Here is a 23,816-nt window from a genome sequence, read left to right on the forward strand (position 1 = left end):
ATAAGCCAGGCACGAGGGATTGCCCCACCTCAACCTCCCTTCCCCTCCCTATTTGTCTTCTGCCTTGTAAGAAGTCACCTGGGGCAGTGGATGGCAGGGATGCCCAACCCGGCATTTTCAGCTCCCTCACTAAGCCATGCTTCAGCATCGGGTGACCTGTCCAGCCCTTCGAAAGCCACCCAGGCAGGGGACGCGGCAAAGAAAAGGCGGCTCCTCCAGAAGGCCGAGGGAAGGAAAGATCCAGCTTCCTGGCCCCCGGTACAGAAAGGAAAAGGCTGCTGAAACCTCCAAGAGGAAATGTACTGGGATGGCAGGGACAGAGCCATCTTCCAAACTCGCTCTGGCAGACGAGTTGCTTTGCCTGGGCGGTAGCTGCAGTGCCTTAGCAAATGAATCTCACCAGGCTTGGTTGGTGTATCAGGAAGCGTTAAGGCTAATAGCTACTGCTTCATTATTTTTCCACCTTCACAGACAGAAAAATAGTTTTCAAATCTGCAATTCACAGGATCGCAGGGCTGGAAGGGACATCAGGAGGCCATCTAGTCCAGGCCTCTGCTCAAAGCAGGATCATCCCCGACCAAACCATCCCAGGTAAAGCATCTGTGCAACCTGCTCTTGAATTTTGCCAAGGATCTACATCTCCTTTACTGGCAACTTTCAATTTTAAAAAAGGAAAATATAGATGCCACTTTAACTAAATGTTTTTCCTTTGGGGAACAGCTATAAATCTCGCTGGATTTTTATTTTTTTAAAATATATTGAAAATTGAGAAGTAAATAAAAGCTTTCAGGAAAAAATGTCCCTTTTTTCTTTCTTGTTTATCATCTCTGCTAAATGACATCTTCCATACTAGTGGCTCTCAACCTTTTTAGGCTCAAGGTACCCTTTGTTAGACATGAAGCACCCCTCTTGACTTGTGGCACCCCTTGGAAAATGCCATCTTTTAAGTTTTCACTCCTTTTTGGACTACGGAAAACTAATAATGGCAGCTTTTCTGCTGCAAAGAATTCAGAAAGGCCACAACAGGTCAGAATATTTAATACTTAATATTTAATACTGTGGATTCCTATTCAACATCTCTCAGGTTATCACGTGAATCATGTTTGCACACCTAACGGTACTAACATGGCGTAGCACTGGAAGGCACCCTTGAAAGGATCTCAAGGCACACTGTTTTAGACAAAGCTTTTTTATAGTCTTACCATGCTGCTGAAATTGCTTGGTAAAATATATGTCAAACTTACCTTTAGCAGCGTGTGGAAACCCCATAGCTTCTTTTGAAATGGTCTGTGGTGACGCTAATGACAGCTAGTAGCAATGGTCATTCTTATTTTATGCTTGAGAAGCTACTGTAAACTGATCTCAGCAGTAGAATAGATATAGCTAGACCTTCTAGGTACATGTATGTTTTATGGTTATTTGGGATGCAACCATTTGGTTTCTTAATAATGCTTTTTGTTGGGCAGCGAGCCGAACACGCTACACATACATAATTACCAGCAGAGAGCGATGTATAATGACAGAAGATCTTAAGTTTAAATAGAGTGCGCTATCACATGTCTAAGGCACAGCTCGTCAAAGCACTTTTGCATGAGGGTTTTTTTTTCCTATTGCCAGTAGTCTCATTAGGATTCAAAAGGTCAGGGCCTAAAGCAGGCCTGGGTCAAAAATATTTTTCTGTTTTAAAATAAAACTGGGACATAGAGTGTTGCTTTTTTTTGGTATCCACTGTCTGGTTTTATGCAATTCTCATATTTGCAGCAGAGAGGGTTTACTGAAAGGCACTCAGCCTCATAGCTAGCTGTGCCATGCGATAGTTCAAAGCTAGGGCATGGCTGAAAGAGCGGCAGAAACCATCCAGCTGTGGATGATTAATGTAAGTAATGTACAGTGCTGTCCCTCTACCTCCTTTGTCCAGAAGGACTCTCTCAGCTTCGTTCTAGGAATTGCAGAGAGGGATCTATTAGGACTGAGCATTTTCATCTGTTCACAGGATATAAATAAGGATAGAAAAGACAAGAGGTATAAATACATAACAGCACAATTCAAGAGAGCATCCTCAGTCTGGGAAGCATATAAGTACAGATTTAAGTCACATTAAGTTTACTGGCTTTTCTGAAGTGAGGCCTAAAAGACAAACTCCTTAACGACTGGACTTGTGTGTCAGGCAACGTTGAAGAGATTAGCTAATCACCAGGAACTGCAGTCCAGTAAAGTGTCTTCTGTTAACAATTTACAAATGTCTAAATAGACTCTCCCATTTTTAAAAATCAGTTTAAAAAGTACTTTCTATTTAATGTCCTCTGCTCACATTGATGCTTATTTAAATTGCAGAGAAAAAAAAATCAATTAAATGTTTCTTCCCCACCTTGCAATACATTGTAGCAAATCAGTACAATCGACTTAGACTTGGACCTGCCTCTGAAGTCTGCAGACGCGTGGACCAAAGTTGCAGATAAAAAACAAAGTCAGACGCTACCTTGGTTGCTGGTGCCTCCATAAGGGAATCTGGGTCATCTGGGTGATAGTTTATCCCCATCGTTTCTGCAAAGTCTGAGTAGGTGCCATCCTGATCCTGCTCTGAATCATAATCCACATATTACACAACGTCCAAATTCAGCAGCTTCTGGGGATTTGCGCCTATTAAAGCAGAAAAGAACAGTCCAACACAAAAAACTCAACTCAAATATTCTCCAGGCTGCCATTCCTCCTCCTCTTTTTTATTTAGGCGGAGTAAAGAACTACCTGCTTCAATGCACCAGTGAGACGCACTTAGTATTAGGAGTCAAGATCAACACCTGCTAAGGAGCTGGAGCATTCAGGCCAGTCCTGCCAGCCTGTTGCAGTTTGACACTGGCCATAAAATGACATGGGAAGTGCCTTTTAGAGATAGCTAGCACATGACTACTGCCATTTTCCACTCCAGTTTTCTTTTTGTCATCAGGGGTGTTAGGAAAAGAAAAATATGGGTAGAGACCACGCTGTTTCTTTGGTTTGAGCAGGCTGGATTTCTCAGTGCTAATTTATTTTGCATTAGTGAGAAATGTCAGAAAATCTCAGCTCCCCACACCAAGAGGTAAATAATTCCTCAAGTACTGCACTTGGTTGCTTCGACTTTAATTAACTTGTAATCTGCAGGTCGTGTTATTACATTGTGGTTACACGATTCCCCCACTTCCCCTCCCCGGCTGTATCTATTTATAGCCCATAAAAGAAAGCAACCCTGATATGGATGTTTCTAAATTGGTCCCTTGCATATGATTCGGAAGAAAATGAGTTTCTCAATGAATGTCTGCAGTGTAAATCCACATGTTTCCCTAAGAATTAAGGGAAGGAATTAGCCGCATACAGGCTTACTGAAGCACAGCAGTTTTATGTGAAGCAGAAAGGGATATTCTAGCACATCCCATTGTATTGATAATCCACTCACACTCTTGCTTTTTAAGCAGAAATTTGCATTAATGTCAATGGAAATCTCCATTTTTTCAGTACGGCCCGAATTCACCTTGACAGAATCTGTGCTTTGCAGAGTTCAGATTTGTTCGCTGCTATTCTTCGTGGCTCTTCTAGATAATTAGATGACATTTTCAAGCAAGGAAAGACAAAAAGCATGAAGTGATGACACTATTGGCGCTACAACTCAGCTGTTGCATTGGGAGCCAGGTTCTACAGGCTGCTTTTGTGCTGCAAGGATGTCTTCGCTCATCAGCACTTCTGTAGAAATAGACTTCACCACTTTGGCTCTGGGTCAGACAGAGTGAGTTTGCAGTGGAAAAGACCATCTTCAACTACTGTAAATTTGCCCATCTTGGAGTGACACCAATTTAACAGTTGCTGAGAAGCTGGCTTAGTGGGCTGATTGGCATGTGGTGTCTGAAGTACAAAGAAAACTTTTCCTGAAAATAGACATTGAGTCATACCGTTACTGTAACTGGCCATTGATAGAAACTAGACTGCATAAATATTTTACACATTTCTTTTCACTTACAATCTGTAAAGAGATTAGCCTTTGGAACAAAGAACGCATTCAACCCTTCTTAGCTGCAGGACGCGTTATTAATGTTCAGTCATCTGACTGATGGTTAGTCCCTAAGGGGATGTCTACATGTGCACTTTAATGCACATTAGCCTATTTTAATGCGCATTAAAGCATCACAAATAAAATAGATTAAAATAGGCTAATGTGCCTTTTCCTAGCAACTTACAACGGAGGTACTAAATTTAATGTGCGTTAGCAAAAGCTCATTAATGAACACACAGACATGCCCTAAGGCCTCAATGGGTGCACACAGAAATGCAGCTCGCCGCTGTAATGGACAATGCTTTGCAGGAAACATTCTGAGTTGCAACGATCCCTCGGACCAAACAGAAGTTCACTGCTGCTGGCTTTGAGCCTGCAGCCGGTTTCCTCTAGCAATGGCCCCTGCCAGCCTGTCCCTGTTTTCAGACTGGGAGGGAGGAAAGGGAGCAGAGGGAATTTGTTCTACTCTTGTGTTTGGTCATAGCTACAGACCACTTTCTGTGGCTTGAACGGGCAAAAATTGTTACTTCGGTCTGTACCCAATGGATAGTTAAAAAGTCTGCACTACTTCACTGCACTTGAGGCATGAAGTAATTATTCACATTTTCATTGCAGGTAGCACCTCTCACCCATATCGGTTTAGAGATACTTTAATGAGGTTTTCAGGTAAACTTTAAAAGCTTTGCACTTGTATTTTTTTAACCATTTTTGTAGCAGTGGGGAGAGGTCTTTTTTTTCCCCGATGAGAAAAGTTTGACAACACTATAACAATGGACTTTTTAACTGAAGAAATCATTACCGGTAAATCAACCCCATTTCTTTCTCCTTGTCTCTCTTCCAGCAGTGAAGCAAATCCCCAAGTTGCACAGAGCTTGGTTCATCATTAAAAGACCCAGATGCTGAGCTGTGGGAAATATTATTAGAGGCATCTGGGTCCTTGACTGGGGAGCAGGCAGTAGCACTGGCAGCTGCCTCGATGCCTCTGCCTGCCAGAGATTACAGTGCTGACTGCCTTTTCCCTCTTAATTGCCAGTTCCTCTTTAATTACAAGAACTACACAGTCTAGAACCAGTGCAATAATCATTCAAACAAAAAATAATTCATTAGGTTTCTTTAAAATGAGAAGAGCAACCTGAGAGGTAAGAATCTGGGTTAGTTTTTTGTCCCGCCCCCCCCCCCCCCCCCTTTTTTTCTTTTTTTTTTTTTTTTCCCTTCCCTTTTCTTACTTTGGCTTTTTTTGTTCTTTGAGAATCAAGAATAAACCCCCAAAGCTCTCTGTAGTGTGAAAAAGAGCTCTGCTTCCATAATCAGAAGCGAGCAATGGGATTTCACAAGGTAAATCCGATGCTTTTTGAATGTTTAGTTGTCATTTCACTGCAGATGAAATTAAGGGCAGCACCTTCCAATGCATTATTCAGGTATTGAAACTAAACACACGATTCTTTCTGAAAGGAAAAGAAACACCTGTGTTTTTTCCTCATAAGCTGTGACCAGGATATGTGCTTAGGGGTAATAATTTACACACTGTAGCAGGGCACCCGTACCCTGTTACTTGGGAGGAAGGGAAGGGGAGGGGAGGGAACTGTGCCCTTTTAAGAGGATGCAGCAGGCTCAGCTGGCTGTGTGGAGGGCCAGGCTGGCCCTTGATTGACAGGGAAAACCCTGTGTGGAGCCAGGGAAGGCATGTGACCAAAAGGGGGCATGGCTTCCCTGCATATAAACCCAGGACCTGGGGCAGAGCAGACAGTCTCTGAGGTGGGGTGAGGAGCTCCTGAGAGAGATGCCTGCAGCAGGGCGAGTAGCAGGCACCTGAGCTGTTCCCCGAAGCCGCCCAGGGGGAACGAAGGGAAGCTGATGGCCTGAGTAAGGCAACAACCCATGAGCTAGGGAGACTTTTAATTGGGAAGAGTGTCTGGTATTTATGTTGTAATTTAAGCTGTATACCAGAGGACTGGGTTGTGGATACAGGGGAAGTCTGAAGATCATGGAGGAGTGCCTGGTAGGGAGCTTAGCTTTAGGCAGGGTCAAGGACTAGAGGGCTAGTCTACAGCATCTGATCCTCAGCTAGACTAGAGCAGCCCAGTCTGGGGTAAGGGCCAGAGGGCTAAGGGCTGTCCCAGAGACCCGACGGGGGCCGGGCCCAAATCAGTGGGCTAGGGCTAGAGGTCTGCAGGCAGGGGAAAGGGAGGCTAAAGCCAAGAGGGCTGAGGGGTCTACAAAGGACAGAACAGTGTATGGAGAAACATCTGCGAGGCATGGCTGTGACTATAGGGGTGGAGGGAGGTCATGAATTTTAGCCCTCAAGGCAAGTAGGACCTAAGAGAATGAGGGCTGAGAGACCGAGAAAGACCACCGCAGTCTCCCCTCATCAAATCTTAAAATGAGACATGCAAGGAACCAGTGCAGGGACCCTGGGAGGCAGGGGCAAGAGCCAGACAGGACTGAGACAGCCACTAGACGGCATCACGACAACCTTGGGCGCCTCACCTGTTACAAGCACCTTCATGTTAAGTATGTAGGACCTACTAGAAAATGGGTCCAAGCCAGAACTGCCAGCGCAACTCCTACAAAACAAGCAAGGGAAGCTGAACGGGACTCCCTGTCTGGTAAAATATTTTTGTGTTGATCTGCCAAGACATCTTTCAGAAGGTATGCAAGTCAGTCTTACCTTTTCTCTCGTCCATTATAAAGGAACTCAACCATATTAGATCCACTTTAAAGAACAAGAGCCAAACTTATTTCAGGTGGTTGCTAATTGCCAAAGTAAGCTTCAAGAGCCCTCTAGAGGTTGTTTGGCTACATTCATTTTTATTATTACAAGCTTGTGGGTTGTGCATGGCTTGGAAAAAAAAATCCCCCAGCTATGGCAAGTTTCACTAGCAGCATGGCAAATCGGAAGTAACTCCAGTTAAGTGCAGGGACTTGCATTGGGGTGGAAGGAATTCAGGCCCCAGACTACAACAATCGAGCCTTGTGAAAAGCTATTTGTCTGCTATGTGAAAATATTACAGGAAATCTCTTGCTAGGCAGATTGCACGTTAGGTATGAGGAGGGGTGGCTGTGCACACATGCTGCAGCTGATGGTAAAGATTCAGTAAGGGGATAAGGAGATTTAGCCAAAGCTGACACACAGCTGGGATTTATTTAATTATGAAGCTATTAAGGCCCTGATTCTACCATCTGATCTGTAATGGCTTCCCCATAAGCCTGTGCAGAGTCTAACAGAAATCAAGAAAGCCTTGCACACGTGTATGGCTCTGTCTGCAAGGCCCAGTCGCAGGATTGGGACCTGTGTGGACTGAGTCATGGGAGGCCTGCAGAAGTTATAATCCCCATTTCTGTTTTTTATACGGTACAAAATAAAAACGAAAGTTGTACACAACATACTCAGCACCTTTTCACCCCAAATATTCCTCCAATACCCCACGATGGTCCATGTGCACTAGGGGAATACAGTCTGAATGGAAGTTGGTTACCATCAGAAAAGGGGCTATGAGTACATTGCATGCAACTTTCATTTTTATTTTGTACTATATAAAAATGGAAATGGTGATTATAACTTTTGCAGGCCTCACTCTCATAAGTGCCATGCCTGGGATTATCGAATGTACCTGCTTTGGTTTGAAATAGCAACAGCTTCGGGCTGTTTCAGACATAAGAAACAGCCGGTTTCTCTGGATGGGCCGTTGTGGAAGTCTGAGGCTTTGGCGCGCCTGTGTAGGAACATGGAAGTCCATCAGGGGAAACGGGGTTTGAGGCATAGCGAAAGGAGGGCTTTTCGGTTTTGTGACCACTGCTGTTTGCTGTTGACATGGGTTTCATGTCTTCCCCCCGCAAAAAGGGCTGGAAGGATTGAGAGGGAGAGAGGAAATAATACCCTTCCCTTTTCCCTTCGCCATGCAGTACTCTCTACTGTCAGCAAAATTCAATTCTAGTATAAATGGACCTGGCTCCATTGTTCTCCTCATGTTTCACCCACTTTCACCAACAAAGAATTTGGCCCTGAATACATAAATATATTTTGACGAAATGTTGCATTCCCTTGAAGTCAGCGGTATGTACTTTAAAGAGTACTCTTAGGCCCAACCTGCATGCTGGCGAGCAGAAAGCAATGCCATAGGCTTTGGTGCTTATTTTGGCTGAAAAAATATACATGGGGTTTAAATGAAGCTGTTCTGTATTACCCGTTTAATTAATGTGGTGGGGTAACAGAGCATCATGACTCCAACTTAAAACCTACTGCTGCAGCACCAACGTATCCCAGATTACAAACCTCTCTGCAGGGCTACCTGAAAGTGGGATTTACTGGGAGGTATTTTTATTGTGACTTTGTTCCTACATGACCTGGCAGGTATAGTAAGCTGGTACAGAATTGATAGGCAGTACAGCTTTAATTTCAGCTTATTAAAACTTCCTAAAAGGCTCTCTAAAATGATAACCCACACATCTGCTCACTCGATTCCCCAGTGGCTTCTCTCTTCAATCCTTCATGTGCACCTGTGGATCTTTGATTGTACAAACACAGCCTTGAAATCCACATCCCAAATGCAACACCTACTCTTGCATTATGTATAAACCTTCTGATCATCCTCACCAGATGTGGGTGGAGAGGGTTACTAACACAGATGCTGCCGGAGCAATGGCAAGGGCTTTGCGAGTCCTGGGAGAAAAGGGGAGAGCACGATTGTATCAATATGAACTATAAATGAGCAGAATTGAAATTTTTCCATAAGGGATTTTGGGGCTGCAAGATGCATAAACTGGCTTGATCTAAATGCCAAAGGTATAAAGGTATAAGGAGACAACAGAAAGGAAGCCAGAAGGGGCACTGCCTGGATGTTTCGGCTCGTCTCGCCATCTCCCTGTAGGAACACCAAGAGTCATGGGGAACATACAGATAATAAAAAGCTAGAGATTTAAAATCATGGCACCTAAACTCAAGAGTGGATCTAACAAAGATGTATCTCTTTTGTGTGTGAACTCTTAAAACTGGCCTATAAAACGAAGAATTAAAGGCCCCAGACTTCACACTAACAACTGAGCCGTAAACAAAAGTTCTTGAAAATGACTGTGTGCTATATCCGGGAGGTACAAGGACGATCCATAACCCACTGCAGCACGACGCTTGCCTAATTATTAATAAGTAGCACGCAAAATATGGTGGCTAAGGGAATAACAAAGCAGGTATCACAAACAAGGAATTTCTTAACTTATGTGGGCCTATTTAACTGTCAGGGAAGCCAAGTTAGACATCGCAATGTGTGTTTGGTCCCATGCCTTGAGCCGATACACTCGGAAGTAAGTACTGCACCTCCAAGGCTTGCTCTGAATGGGACTGTTGGGAAAGAACAGTATTGCACTGCATATAATGAGGCTGTAAATTTGGTTGGGGCCTCTTCGCACTATTGTAAGATAAAGAATAATAATGGGGTGAATGAACTGCACATCAGGATGTCATGCGCAGACTGGTTTTGTGATACAGGGCCCTGGGTACATGGATCCAGCTGCAAATCAGACCATCCAGTTCATTAATTCACCCATATCGGGCGAGTTCATAAACTCTTCCAAAATAAACTCCACGTTATATCACCATAGAGTAAACACGGATACTTCTACTACCTGGAAGTAGTTATAGCATACCACATCTCCCCAGGCAGCTCCAATCCAAGCAGCCATTTTAACATTTATCAATTAAGTTTGCCGTTCAAAAAGTTCCACGCGCAGTTTAATGCAACTTAAAAAGGAGAGTTTGGGTTACTGGATTTGTCTAAAATCTTCAGTGTTCTAAAAATGTTCTAAAAATCTGTAATTTTCACCTTTGATTATTTTCAGCACGCCTAACTGAAGGACCTACAACCTAGCAGAAGAAAAAAAAAAAGTCTGTGAAAATCCCGGTCTGTGAAATTCTAGGCCTTAATGGATAAGCCATTAACATTTCTTTTCTCCCCACCCTTACGCTAAACATGCCCTACGATAAAACTTGACTGCCTCCACTGAGAATAAGCAAGATTGAAAAAAGACATTAATGGATAATAAATTATTGAGAACAAACTAAAACAGCGTGTAAACAGCTTGTCCTTTAAAAGCGGGCTTTTGATGCCTTTTGCAGACTTGAAAAACGAGCTTATCTAGCCTCAGCTAAGTTGCCTACAATCTATTACATGTCTGATTGCTTCTGACAGGGGGCAACACTTTAGCACAGATGTAAAGCGCTTAAAATACCAATAAACATCAGCAAAATGAAAGAAAGAAATGTAGATAACGAGTTAAAAGGGCCCATTTTGGATCGGGATGGTTGTTTCTCCAGTTATTGTAGTCAGGGTCTAGCTACATGATGGTCTGCTTGGGGTAAGGTTCAGATTTGCTTGTGTCAAGGAGAGCCAGATTCTGTCCGTCAGCGGTAGGCTGAGTAGCAGTAGTAGACTGTCGGCCCACTGTAATCAATGGGATTATTCCTGGAACAAGGTCCAGGTAGCTTTATGTCAAACTTCAGAGGTCATATTGTGCTTTCTTCCCCTTGCATAAATTAGGTGGGTTTTTTTTACATCATTTCTAGCATATTAGCAAAATGTATAGGGGTTTGCTCAGCATGGGCTGCAATCAGCTGGAACAATCAAACACAATCCAAACTTGATTTGTAGCAGCATTCAGTATAAGGTCACAGCAAGTTGCCTAATTTATAGACTGACAACCAGAATGGCTGAAAGTAAGAAAAGAAATATATTGTTAAAGTCGTAGCAAGGTTTCCGTAGGTGCTTTATTGTGTTTGTCGGTTCCTTGATTCCTGATTTTCAGTGGAAGACCCCTAGCTTATGCATTATGGGCTTAGATATGCTCCACAGCCCAGAAAATACTTAATAGATATTTGCTAATTTGTTTTCTTTCTGTTACTCTTAGAACTTCACACATTACAGACAGGCCCAGATTAGCCCTTCAGTGGGCCCTAGCCCGGCTGGTCGAGACTGCCCTCCCCACCCTGGCACTGCCACTTGCGGGGAGCAGGGCTTGGAGCTGCTGCTAGAAAGGGAAGGGAAGGGAAGGGATGGGAGGTGGATGGGGAAATTCGTGCCACCATCGTGGACGGAAGGACCCCTTGCAGCTCATGGCCTTAGGCGTGTGCCTAGTTTGCCAATGCATTAATTCAGCCCTGATTACAGATGAGGAGCTATAAAAAAAAAAAATGGGTAAATTAGGATTCTGGACAGCAAGGAAGAAGGAATGGGAGAAGGACACCAGAATGAAAGTTTCAGCATGCGTCTATAGAGAAATGAAAGAGGGCACGACCCTATCTGTGGATCATATGCCGCGGCACCCTGCAGTTTTGCTATTGTGAACTCAGAATCAAGCGTTCCCTCTTTCCCAACAGCATGTGTGCCGAGCATCCCCGTCAGCCCGCTGAAGGATTTTCATCCATTTCACATGTTTTCCTCTGCTGCTTTTCATCTGTGGCACCCGGCTGCACTGCATCAGACTGCCTTTGCTCAGTCTGCTCTTGTGCTTCTCGTTCAGTGAAATGCGACTCAGGTAGACCCATAAGGGAAACAATCTCATAGCGGATTTGTGGATATGAAAGCTCTGTAGTTATAATAAAACATACTGGTGCTTTGGTTGAGATTAGCAAAAGGGTCCAGCAGTTTCTTGGGTGCCTATTTCAGATGCATTGAAAGGGTCAGGGGGCAGGCACCCCAAATCAGGAGTCACTTCTATACATCTTTAAATTGTTTTCCAACTATTTAAGTTGGTCTGATATTAGATTCAACCAAAGAACCTTGTCTGCATCTTTCATACAAGTACATTTATAAATTTTGGCCTCACCACATCTGCACCATAGCTCAGTTCGAGGAACTACCACCTTACTACTGAGCTCAACCCAAACCTTCCTGCCTTCTTTCAGTGGTACATTAACATACAACACAACCTGATTGCAAAGTACAGCTCCATAAGATGAGACAGCATCATAGGATCTGGCATTTTGATTGTAAAATCAAAATTGATTGTAAATCTATTGGCTGAGACAGGGTCACATGAGTCAATAAACTCAGCTTAATTGAGTAAGGCACCAAGCAGGCTAGCAAAACCTAACGTACCAATAAGCAACTTGAACTCAGATGAATAGCTCGACTGAAGTAAATGCTCGCATGACTAACATGTAGTATTATATATCACTGTTTGCAGGGCTGGGCTCCTAGGCGCACAGACTTGGAAGAGGAAAGAAGAGAACATAAGGACAAAAATCCTGCCTTTGTCGCATGTAGGGACTAATGTACAAAGCAGATTGCAACAGGTATAACTGCAAGACCCCAGCCATTTTCTTTCTGGGCCTAGCAGAGAAGCCAGACATGGGGAAGAGCATCTGGACCTCCCAGCCATCTTCCTGATATTCTCCCTAAATGCATCCTTTGCTACTTTTAGCCATTGCTCCTATTTATTGCCAACTGCTTGCTGCCTAGAGCAGCGTACGTGCAATTGGCACAACATAATATTAAATCACTTTGTATCTATGGGTTGGCAAGGACAGTGTCTCCAGTGTCTGTGCTCCTGCCAGACCATTTGACACATCCTCACCTTTCACAGCAGCCAGGATGGATTGACTGACTAAAAATACAGTTACCAGAAGTGACAACTGTGCACGGGTCTTAGAACCTGCGAGTCTGTTAAAAATCAATTTTCCCTATTAGCCGATCAATAACCTAAAGACAGCTTAGAGGTCACTGGAGCAATAATGTTATTCTGTGTTGCAAGGCTGAGATCATGAGCAGCAGGGTAACTCAACGTTAGCCCTCTTCCAGACATCACAAAAAGAGTATCCCTTTTGTCTACAAAGAGCCAACAATGTGAAAATGCCTTGATCTTTCAAAGAGCCTGTCTTTGTATGAATGGCACAGTATAGGAAACACACTGCTCAGCTGTGCCTTTTGCAGGTTTGCTTTCCATTTTTCAGGATCCTCGCCTGCGCTCTTCCCCGCATAACCTGTCCCATTCCCGTGGCACTCAAAGACACCAATGACTAACCAGCCACCGGAGCTGACAAGCAGATTCAGTTGCTCTAGAAAGTAGGAGAAAAGTGGTCAGACCTAAAGATACCCTATTTTCTCATATACAACTCATGTAAAACCAGCTGCTGGAAATTGGAGTGTGCATTATTTGCAAGGAATATGGTAAGAGCAGGTATTGCTGCTTATGAGTGAAACTGAAAAATCTGCAGCAATTCACAGGGAGCAGAATGATAAAAGCAGACTTGGCTCCTTTGCTACTGCTACTCTGTTACTTACTACAGGAAAATATCTTTTTTCCTTCATTCTGCCTTTCAAAAACAAGGTGTGTATTATATCCTGGGGCATGCTGTTTGTGAGAAAATACGGTACCCCAAGCACAACTCAAGGCTGCATTCCCATCATCACTGAAAGGGAAGTACATAAAAGTGCAGGACTATCAATAAGGAAGGTCAATTAAGGTCTGACCAAAAAAATACCCAACCTTTCACAATGTTGTAGTGCCACAGAAAAGAAACGGAAGGTTTTGCAGGAAAAGAAGCTGTTGTCTAGAAAGCCTCTGCCTCGTTTTTTGCAAATTTGGAAGGGGCGTGTTGCATTATAGAGGGGTATCTGGCAGGAATTGGGAAGGGGCGTGTTGCATTATAGAGGGGTATCTGGCAGGAATTTGGAAGGGGCGTGTTGCATTATAGAGGGGTATTTGGCAGGAATTGGGAAGAGGCGTGTTGCATTATAGAGGGGTATTTGGCAGGAAGGGAAAGGATGGACTCTTGGTGAAGAGGGTTGAACACTGCCCTGGAGAACTGGACTCTACCCCTGCTCCTGCCAGAGTGCCTATGTGATGTTGGACACATCAGATAGTTTGGAGTTCAGAGATGGTTACAGCCCATTCCTCCTTTTCTGGGTACTCACCTAAGACCTGAAGTCTGTTTAGCAAAAGTGCTGAGCACTGACAGCTTCACTCGCCTTTAAAGCTGTCCAAAATATCAGGCCTTAGGCTTCTCAAAGGGATCACGCAAGATTGCTTTGATCACTTCCATATACGTGCCTCAGTATCCCAATAATGTCAGCTGACCTCCCAACATTAATGCTTGTAGAGAACGGTTCCTGTGATGAAAGCAGCACAGAAAAACCTGTGAGCAAATTAACACAGATGTGAATTCAGCAGCTTCTGAAAAGGACATGCTAAATAACACACTGGGAGCCTACAGTGAATGAAAAGTTTAGAATAAATATTGACTATCAAATCTGGTGAGACTAAATGAGGTGGAAATCCAGTGGAAAATACAGCATGTGATTTTATAATTAATGAGTATCTCATAAAGCACACTTGAGAGGGACAAATTAAAATTGCGGTAGCAACCTTTCTTTCTTGCATTTCCGACCTCTTGAGAGCTTGACTTTCCAGCTGTAGCATTCTTTAACTGTGGTTATTTTGGATGAAAACTATGGGTGGAGGCACCTTCTTCATGCACTGGTTGACCTCTCTGGGGGCACCTAGGAGGAAGTTCATCTCTGGAAGGAACCCAAAGGAAAAGAGGAGCCTTTAAACTAAAATAATTTCTTTTATAGAACTAAATGAGCAAATTGTCCCAGCGTCCCTTGGAAAGTTTGTAGACAACTGTGAATCACTTCAGTAGCACTTCCTTTGTCGTGAATCCTGTAGAGTATTTTCCCAAAGGGTTTGTGTTGGTTCTACAGCAGCTGACCTGGGACACCTCTGAAAATGATACCGAGTGTGTAGGACAGAATAGAGCAGAATAAAGTGAATGCCTAAACATGGCTGACTTTCTGTAGTGCTTTTTTAGGGCTTCCTTTGGAGGAATTTGAACAGAGGCTTTGTTAAAATGTCTGATGCCAAGGTCAGCTTGCATCTCCTGCAGCAGCTCAAACCCTCTCATCTTCTGTGTGCTGGGACCAGAGTAGCCAGGCATCGCAGTTTTGCACACGATCGTCCAAATTGCTGCTTTCCTGACGTACGTCCTGTCCCAGTAACAATGACTCATTAAATGTCAGTGTAATAAAATTCTATAGACATCTTATATGAAGCTTTTGCAAACCAAATCACACCTGGTATACCTGTAAAAATGTGTTATAAAATGCCTATGCGATGAAAAGTCTTTCAGCCACGATAAATAATGCTATAGTATACATAGGAGACAGTTCAAATTTACTTGACAGTACCTTGGGTCCAGATGACAAAGCAAATGGTCATCAAAAAGCAGGTCATGGTTTTCTGCAATGACACTAAACAGAGATACGGGCAGCAGGAAAAGCACTTCCATGTGCTGGTCTCTCCTTCGTAGCTGTGCGTCGCGGCACACTATGGAAGGTTTTCTTCCACTATAATATTCTCCTCAATACTTCTTTTCCAGGAAGGGACTGCTTTCCTTGGGAAGTGTCGATGTGTGTGTCAGAAAACAGGAAAACAAAAAACATGTTTTGACTTCTGGCTTCTTGACAAGAAGTCAACTTTTGTGCAGGAGAAAATCCAATGCATTATCCAGTCTGCTTTGCCTGTAACGTGCACTGACCATTCGGCCCACATCTGAGGGACCAGTGCTACTGGTCAGTCTTGGACGCAGGTCTCTGAGGCCTATTCACCCTGTAGCCACTCGAGTGCAGTTGGCAAGTGGCAGGGAATCATTTCTGACTCCTCTTCTGATGATACGGCCAATCCTTTAGCTATTCTTCAGTCTCTCTCTGCATCGAGCACTGGCTGCTCTAACTATAGCTTGTCTCCGGTCCTCTGGTTTGTTCCTTGAGATCTTTCTCTCCCCTGGTAGCTGTTATCTTGTTTCTTCCCATGTCTGGTCACTGATCCTTTAGCTCATCCATTATTTCTTATCTCCTGCCTTCTTCTACTGTAGTATATTTACTAAACTCCCATATAAGGTTTGAAGCCTTGAATTAGAAAAACACAGGGTAGCTGAGAAGAACATCTAGGCGGTGTCAGGAGAGCAGCTTTTTACAGCGACCGGGTTGAGAAGGGTGTGGAAGGAGGTGATTAAATCCTTTGCCATCATCATCCTTCACCCATGTGTTCAGTGCGTGGGTTATACCACAGGAAGCCGCGAACGCTGATACACAAACTTCTGAATAGCTGTAACGAACTGGGGTTTTCTTATTTAAAGAAATGTATGTAAGCAGCATCTCTTACTTGGAAAGCAGCTTTGTACTTAACAGAGACATGAAGAGCACCTGTGATGTTTGTGTGTTGGCTCGGAGGGGCAGCCCTGAGTAATATGTTGGAAGAGGGGAGAGGCAGACTCGGCCATGTTCACGGCTGGAGGGAATAACTCTGCACAGGTATAATTTACACCCAGCTCTCCCATCCCATGGATGTTACACTGACTAAGGATGCATCCACGCTGCTACCCAGGGTTGACCTCAAGGGTTGCCCTCAACCTGCCCAAGTCATGCCTGATGGTAGCCATGAGGATGACCCTACCTAACAGGGTAGACGTACCCAGAGGCTCTTGCATGCTCCTCTTCCACCAATTCCCCAGAGCTGTAACTTTGCTGAGCAGGACAGTACAACCTCACACTCCCTAAATAACATATAATTTATCTATCAACTCTGCCTTTGACTTTGAGTGACCAGCGTGGCACAACTCACACGCTGGGGGACTGACAGTGGGGCGTGCGAGCGAGAGCACATAACAGGAGAGTGTAAGATAAATCAGGTCTTTCCTTATATTTAAACCATCTCATACTCTCCTTTCAGTTACTTTTCCTGCCTCCTGACAACTTGGCATGAAAAATACACCAACTTGACGCCATCAATCTGTTTTGTCTGTATAGAACTATCTGTAGAGCTTCCAAAAAAAATCTTTACAGTCGCCATATGTCGCCACTTCTGAAAGCCTCTATATTGTTGGAAAAAAGAAAACAGAGGCCTGATAGACTGGGATTCAGATGTGCATTCAGTACCCAGCTCTGCCTTGGTTTCCCTGTGTGGCTATCGGCACATCATTTAATCTCTTAATTGCCCATCTGTAATGGAAGGATAACAATGCTTTTCTCTACCCATTGCTCTTTGAGGTGGGGATAGTCTGCCACGATGTATTTGCCACCGCTAGCACACAACGGGACTCGTCTCAGCTACAGTCTACGGTACCACTGTGATATAATGCATGAAAATGCCCGGGGCAGGGGGTCAGACCTGATGAACGAATGCCAGGGGCAGAGGGTCGGACCTGATGATCTGTGTAGGTCCCTTCCAACCCTAAACACTATGAAACTATGAAAATTCCCTAAATTAGAAGTCTCAATTTAGCAGCACTGAGTCTAGGTGACTGTGCTGAGTTGCACCACAGCCTGTATTACTGCTGCTTGCATAATGAGGGGCTTTGATTGACATCTATTGCAATGGTTACTACATACCCTTAGATTCACATCTGAATTTGTCCCGGTATATTTAGGCTATGGGAAAGCAAATGGATCTTTGAGACTCCACAGCACCCCCTGTGGCTTCTCAATTAAGGATCATGAAAGGACTGCACCCCATAGTCTTGTCTCATTTTCTAGTTAAAAGGACAATGGCCCCAATACATGACTTTAAAGCAGTTCTTTTCTTGCCAGACCAAATCAGCATGCATATGATACTAGCAGCCTGCATTGCAAGTGGTTGGGCTAGACAATAAAAGCAGACCTGTAAAAGCACAATGCCTAATATATTAGAGAAGGAGTAAAATCGTCAAGGGATTCTTCTCTGGGATCAATGGAATGATTCAGCTAAAAATGATATATGCCTCTGGCCCTTCTCTCCTGCCAAATAAACATTTTGTACCTCACCCTTGGAACCAGGCAGCAGACACAAAGATACACTGCAGAAAAAGAGCATAATTTGGCCATAAAAATGCTGTAATAAGTGTTGTTATATAACTGAAATGCCAGCTCTTTTAGTGCATCCACCCACTCATTTTACAACCAGTTAATATTTTTCTGAACTTTCATGTTGTATTCTATCCTACCGCCTCTGCAATCTTTTTGCCTATTTTTCTGCCAAATCCACAAGAATAAAGCTGTCAACATTGCTACTAAGCCATCTTTCTTGTCTGGCAAATTGTCTAGTGGAGACTATAACCTCCTGGCTGTTCCACTGTATAATATAAGTATCCTGTCTTAACAAAACAGAATTTAAATATTCTGTAGATGCAAGATATCTGCAGGCATCTGTGCAGAAACAAGTTAAATATATTTCCTTGATGTTTTTTACTTTTCTCCGGTGGGAACGGCACAGACATTCATATTAAGCTGAACACGTATTGACATGCTTAGAGAGATGTTATATGGCTTTTCAACTGAAATATCTCCAGGTATTTGAACTGCAATAATAAATATGGCTGCTCCTGGGGGAAGGAAAAAGCAGCAAGAAAATTCCCCAGAAGACTATGATTAAGAACTGAAGTGAGCCAATAGCATACAGTAGTTATGCTTTGAATGTGATTGGGATTTATGATTTCAATTAATGCTGGAGAGCAATTTTAGAAAGTTATCAGCAAGTGACTGGCTATACGCAATATAGTCTGTGTGTGTATTCCTCTGGATTACCTATCTCCTCCAGCTGTTTACAAACAGGGGATGGAAGTTGGAGTATCTCCTTTGAAGTCGAGGAGTTAAGTGGATTTACCCTGGTTTAGCATGTGGTCCACTAACCAACACCAGTCCAAAATCTCTGTGGGTGCCGCTACATGTGCACATTTACTGCGCAGTAACCAAAAATTACTCTGCAATACAGGCGCATCTACATGTGCATGCCATTACTGTGCAGTAAATATGGCGACTTACGCCAACTTGGGCATAAATTTGATGCCTGCATCATGCAGGTATCAAATTTATGCCCAATTAGTTACTGCACAGGAACACACGTGTAGATGCCTTATTGCGCAGTAGCACTGTGTGTGGACTGACTTGAGACAGTGTTACTGTGTTGTAACGGTTGCATGTGTAGACGCTGGCCAAAAACCCACTTACTGCGCAGAAAGTTACTGTGCAGTAAATGCACATGTAGACACACCCTGTGTAGACTGGCCTTTACTGGCTTTGTCTTTATTTTATGTGCTCTTTGAGGCAAAAGTGGTTCTCATCACACACTTTGGGTGTTTTAGAAATAAATATAATAGTAAACGCATTAATATTAGATAACATCTGTACTGGCAGGCCTGGAAAATATTGCACTACTTATTTTAATGCAGCTAGTTTTCTCCGGGCACATCTATATGTGCTATTAGCATGCAGCAATAAACCCTGATACATATTGTGCTGGAGTTTATTGCTCCTGGGTGTGTTGTTTGAACATGCACCTGGGAACACAGTATGTTGAGCAAGGTTGGAGCAGACCCAGCTCGCAGGGTGCTCAGGGGGTCAGCTTGGCAGTCTGGGGTTGGTCCGACCTTGCATCATGTGCTGTGGAGGGGCTGGCTGGGGCATGAGGGTACTCCAGTGTGGGGCTAGGTGGCAGACACCCCCAGCACTGAAGCACCCTTGTGCCCCAGCCAGCCCAATCAGTGTCTACACGTGCGTTGGTGTGCATGAAGAAACTCTGCAGCACGGTAGCACTTCTACTCACAAGTACTAACCTGCTGTGGAGCTTATTAGTTTCTTGAGGCCTAATTGGGCTGTATGTGTAGACACTGAGAAGTTTGCTGTGGAGCTAATTAAGCAGTTCTGCAGTAAATGTCTTGGGTAGACATGCCCTCTGAGAAGCATTTTGCTTCTCATTACACAGGAAGTTGTACCAGAGCAATGGGATGGAGTAAGAAACCCAATCCAGATCCTTTTACATCCTGTAAGAGTCCTTAGCCATGGGAATGCTGGAATGGATCCCTTCCCTTTGGTCAATGCACCAAGAGTGATGACCTTTCAAAGGGCACCATCACACCTCCTCTTCCCTGTGCCCACGTTTTAATATATTACACTGCATTGCTTGCCAGGCTGGCGTACAAACCAGGAAAAAAAGCCAGTCCAATTTCGCTCCTGATTTTTTTTTTTTTGCTTGTTTGTTCTCCCATATGGCAAACACGAAACTCCCTCCCCCTTGTTCCAACGGAGCTAAAACTGACAAGGCCGTTTTTCTTGAACCACTCGTACAACACCTTATTCTGCCAAGACATCTTTGTTTGTGTACCAGCCCCATCAAACGCTGTTAGTGCAGGTCTGGGAATAGGGTTTATTAGTTAACTGCAGCTGCAGAACCACGAGATGGAACAAAGCACAGTTTGGTTCGAGGATCACAAAAGTAAGGATGCTTGTTCTTTTTGTTTTACATCTATCCATCATTTTTCCATGAGTTAGAGGTAGATTAAAAAAAATAAAATAAACACCACATAAATTTGTTCAGAAACCATGGCTTCTATTACATTTAATCACTTCCCTTGTTGGTTGAAACAGAAGGAGGGCCTTCTATTAAACTGAATTACTGTCCTCTGAAGCTTACATGATAAAGATGTACGATAAAAGTGTAACAACTACAGTGGTCTACTAACCAAGCGTGATTCCTATTACAAGCCAGATGAGGTCCGTTATGAAAAAGGGGTGACTTCTAAATGTTATTTAGTTCCTGGAAGACTTTCTTCATCAGATCATATCTGGTTTGGAATGACTATATCTCAGAAATTTAGGTGCACAAATCCCCCTAGGTACCTGGTTCCTAAAGCCTTTGCACTCTTTGAACAATCCTTCCCAAATCCCTTGGATCAAATTTAAGGTCCCAACCTGTCAGCTTGGCGGCGTGCATAGCTGCATTTCCCTTTTCTAATTGAATCTGACTGAATTCAGTGGATCCAGTAAGGGAAGCAGATAGCCAAAGGCAACACAGCTGGAGCCTCAATTGTTTCATTGGACAGGAGCATCTTTGAGTAATAGCCAGGTAGGGACCTGATTCGCTGCCTTTATGCCAAAGGCCACACAATGAAGCAATCACATATACAGTATATCTGAGGGCAATTACATAGTTGAGTCTTGTACCAGTTTCCTTCCTTATAATCTTTCTTTTCCTTTTACAGTCTTTTCCTTGAACTGAGAGACCCACACACCTGGGAGTATCATTGACATAAATCTGATATCAGAACTCCACCCAGCCTCTTTAAGTAGCTCTGGGCTTCATTGCACTAATCAAGCTCATCAGTTTAATTGTGTATTGCTCACATTCCTTCCTTTTTGGCCACCATGCATTGGTGCGGAGAGACACCACCGGGCACCCACACTGCAGAATATTAAAAAGCCAACATATGGCTATGTTCCCCGGAGAACACACAACACTAAACTCCTGATTCCTGGGAGGTTCATAATCTAGAAAAAAAATTAATCCAGCAGGGTCTCTTGATATCAAAACATGCTGAAAAAACATCCATAATAATTCCATTTTAAGAAGAAAGAGATACTAGTTCTGTCCAAGCTGGGCTAATCATTGAGGAAGCTGTTGGTGATAGAAAGTTAATTCCAATAAAAGATAAAATGCAGTGGAGGGAAGTACATGGAAATAATGCTGCACAACTTATGCCACAGGGTAATGAATACCAATTTAACTGCAATCACTTTTTCATCGTGGAGGACTGCATCCAGCTCTGAGAGACGCACTTCACAAAAGATGTGGAGAATCTTGCAAGGGTCCAGAGAAGGGCCACAAGAGCAATTCAGGGCCTGGAGGACAAACCTTATGAGGAAAGACTAACGGATCTGGGACTGCTCAGCCTGAGGAAGAGAAGACTGAGGGGGGACGTGGTGGCCGTCTATAAGTATGTAAGGGTGAATATCAGGAGCTGGGAGAAAAACTGTTCGCTAGGGTGCCGCAGGGGAGGGCAAGGAGCAATGGCCATAAATTGTTAGAGGATGGTTTCAGCTTGGATGCAAGGAACAACGTCTTTACGGTAAGGGTGACCAGGATCTGGACTAGACTTCCCCAGGAGGTGGTTCGGTCCCCGACCTTGGAAGTCTTCAAGAGGAGACTGGACAGACACCTTGCTAGGATCATTTGATTTTGGCAGTATTCCTGCCCAGAGCAGGGCGGTTGGACTCAATGATCTTTTGAGGTCCCATCCAGCCCTTAATCTCAATGATTTCTATGAAAACATCCCTTCCCCTATTGATGAGAAGCAACTTGGCATCGCCTTTAAGGTGCAGTACATGGCAATGATAAACGGCAGCTCAATTGCGATTTGGCATCATCCACCTCTCCCCCATGATCTCTTTTTCTAGAAAAACAGTCAGTTTTATAGAAACACACTCAAGAAAAAGAGAGAGAGAGAGAACAGAAGAATGTGAAGATCACCAGGGTAATTAAAACACAAAGAATTTGGGGAGGGGGAGATGCTTTCATGTTGCAATGTGACCCAAACACTGCAAACTCAAATACGCCACCACCCACTTGGGTAATATCTGAGTGGTAGGTTTTTGAGATTTGCCTTCTAGGGTAGAGACCCTCAGCTGATGTAAATTGGCACGGTCCCATTTAAATCAATGGCACTGCTGAGTGCAGTCAATAGAGCAGTTCCCATTGGCAATAGCAAAGGGTTTGGTCCTGCTTTTACCTATGGATTGGGTGCTGTTTCAGGAATTTCCAAAGGATTTTCTTTTGTTTGGGAGTGTAAAAGCAAGAAGAAGAGAGTGCAATAGCCAATCAAAGGGTAAAATAGCAAAATAAGTCACAGAATAGCAAAACACCTTGATGCACAGTTGATGCCTCATTGTCATAAAAAGACTGAACTGGGTTTCTAAAATGGTGCAATATTGTTCCAAACTGCTGATAAACTACATCACCAGAGCGAAGAGTGGTTGAAACTTCATCTGCTCTCAGACTGGATTTCATACTAGTAACAGAACCAAAAGGGCTACAACAATTTTCTCAGGAATAAATTGTTCTTTCTGAAACAAAGTTATGTGCGGCAGGGCTTGGCGAAGTGTTTGATGCAGAGGTCTGTAAACAAGAAGCAAAGTGGTCAGCTTGAATTTATTTGTATTTTGCTTCGATGTCTAATAGAATCTCATAATCTCCAAGTGTTTGTGCCGGCCAGGTTTATCGGTCTGAGCCATCTTTAATTCAGGAAGTCTAGAAGCCAATCAAAAGCTAACACAATATCTAGGGCAGATAAATCTTAAAGGACATTTGCAGAACTCTCTGTTCTTGAAATAAAATCGACTAGTACATCCATATCCCAAAAGGTGGTACACTATATCTAAATTTAACGAGGTCTCACTAGAAAAGCAGGTGATGGAATATTTTCCATTTAAAAAATTTGAAAAAAAGCTATCGGTTTTATGAAATGAATCTTGAGATGATCGCCCTGAAGATATTTAGAACAGCACAATATTAACTATGCATCTTCCACAGACACCACCTAGATATTTTTTTAGTCTCATCTCTAATTTTACAATAATTACTGGCACTACACTTTATATAATAATCTTAAATAATTGAGGACATCAGTTTGAACTTCAGTTCTCTCTTAAAAGTTATAGCCCCAGTAATTCCTAATTCATAAAAAAATAGTTGAAGGGTTTATTATGCTTCAACTTCAGATTCCCAAGTACATAGGAATCCTTCTGGCAAGACGACATATGAGGTCTGCGATTAATAAGAGATGTGTCTAATTTATGGGCTTTAGAGGGGCATTTGTAAAAATGAGTCCACATTTGGCACCTATTCCATGAATCTTAAGATATGATTGGACAGCCTGGGAGAAAAGGAGAACATGAGAAAAATACTGGCTTTTAAACCTAAATGTAGATTAAGCAAAAAAAAAAAAAACCCTTCATCCCAGCCAGCATTGATCTTTTGCATTAAAAATATACCGCTCCTG

At 43.3% G+C, this 23,816-nt stretch overlaps 1 long non-coding RNA gene across 1 annotated transcript in view; it reads right to left on the reverse strand.

Moving 5' to 3' along the window:
* Positions 1-2,496: 2,496 nt before the first annotated feature.
* LOC112550930 overlaps positions 2,497-23,816 on the reverse strand; it is a 25,328-nt gene continuing 4,008 nt past the window's right edge. Inside the window, exon 3 of the long non-coding RNA XR_003095015.1 lies at positions 2,497-2,640. This is a non-coding gene — a long non-coding RNA (uncharacterized LOC112550930). The remainder of the gene's footprint in view (positions 2,641-23,816) is intronic.

The sequence above is a fragment of the Alligator sinensis genome, unplaced genomic scaffold (assembly GCF_000455745.1).
Source record: "Alligator sinensis unplaced genomic scaffold, ASM45574v1 scaffold937_1, whole genome shotgun sequence".
Classification (NCBI taxonomy): Eukaryota; Metazoa; Chordata; order Crocodylia; family Alligatoridae; genus Alligator; species Alligator sinensis.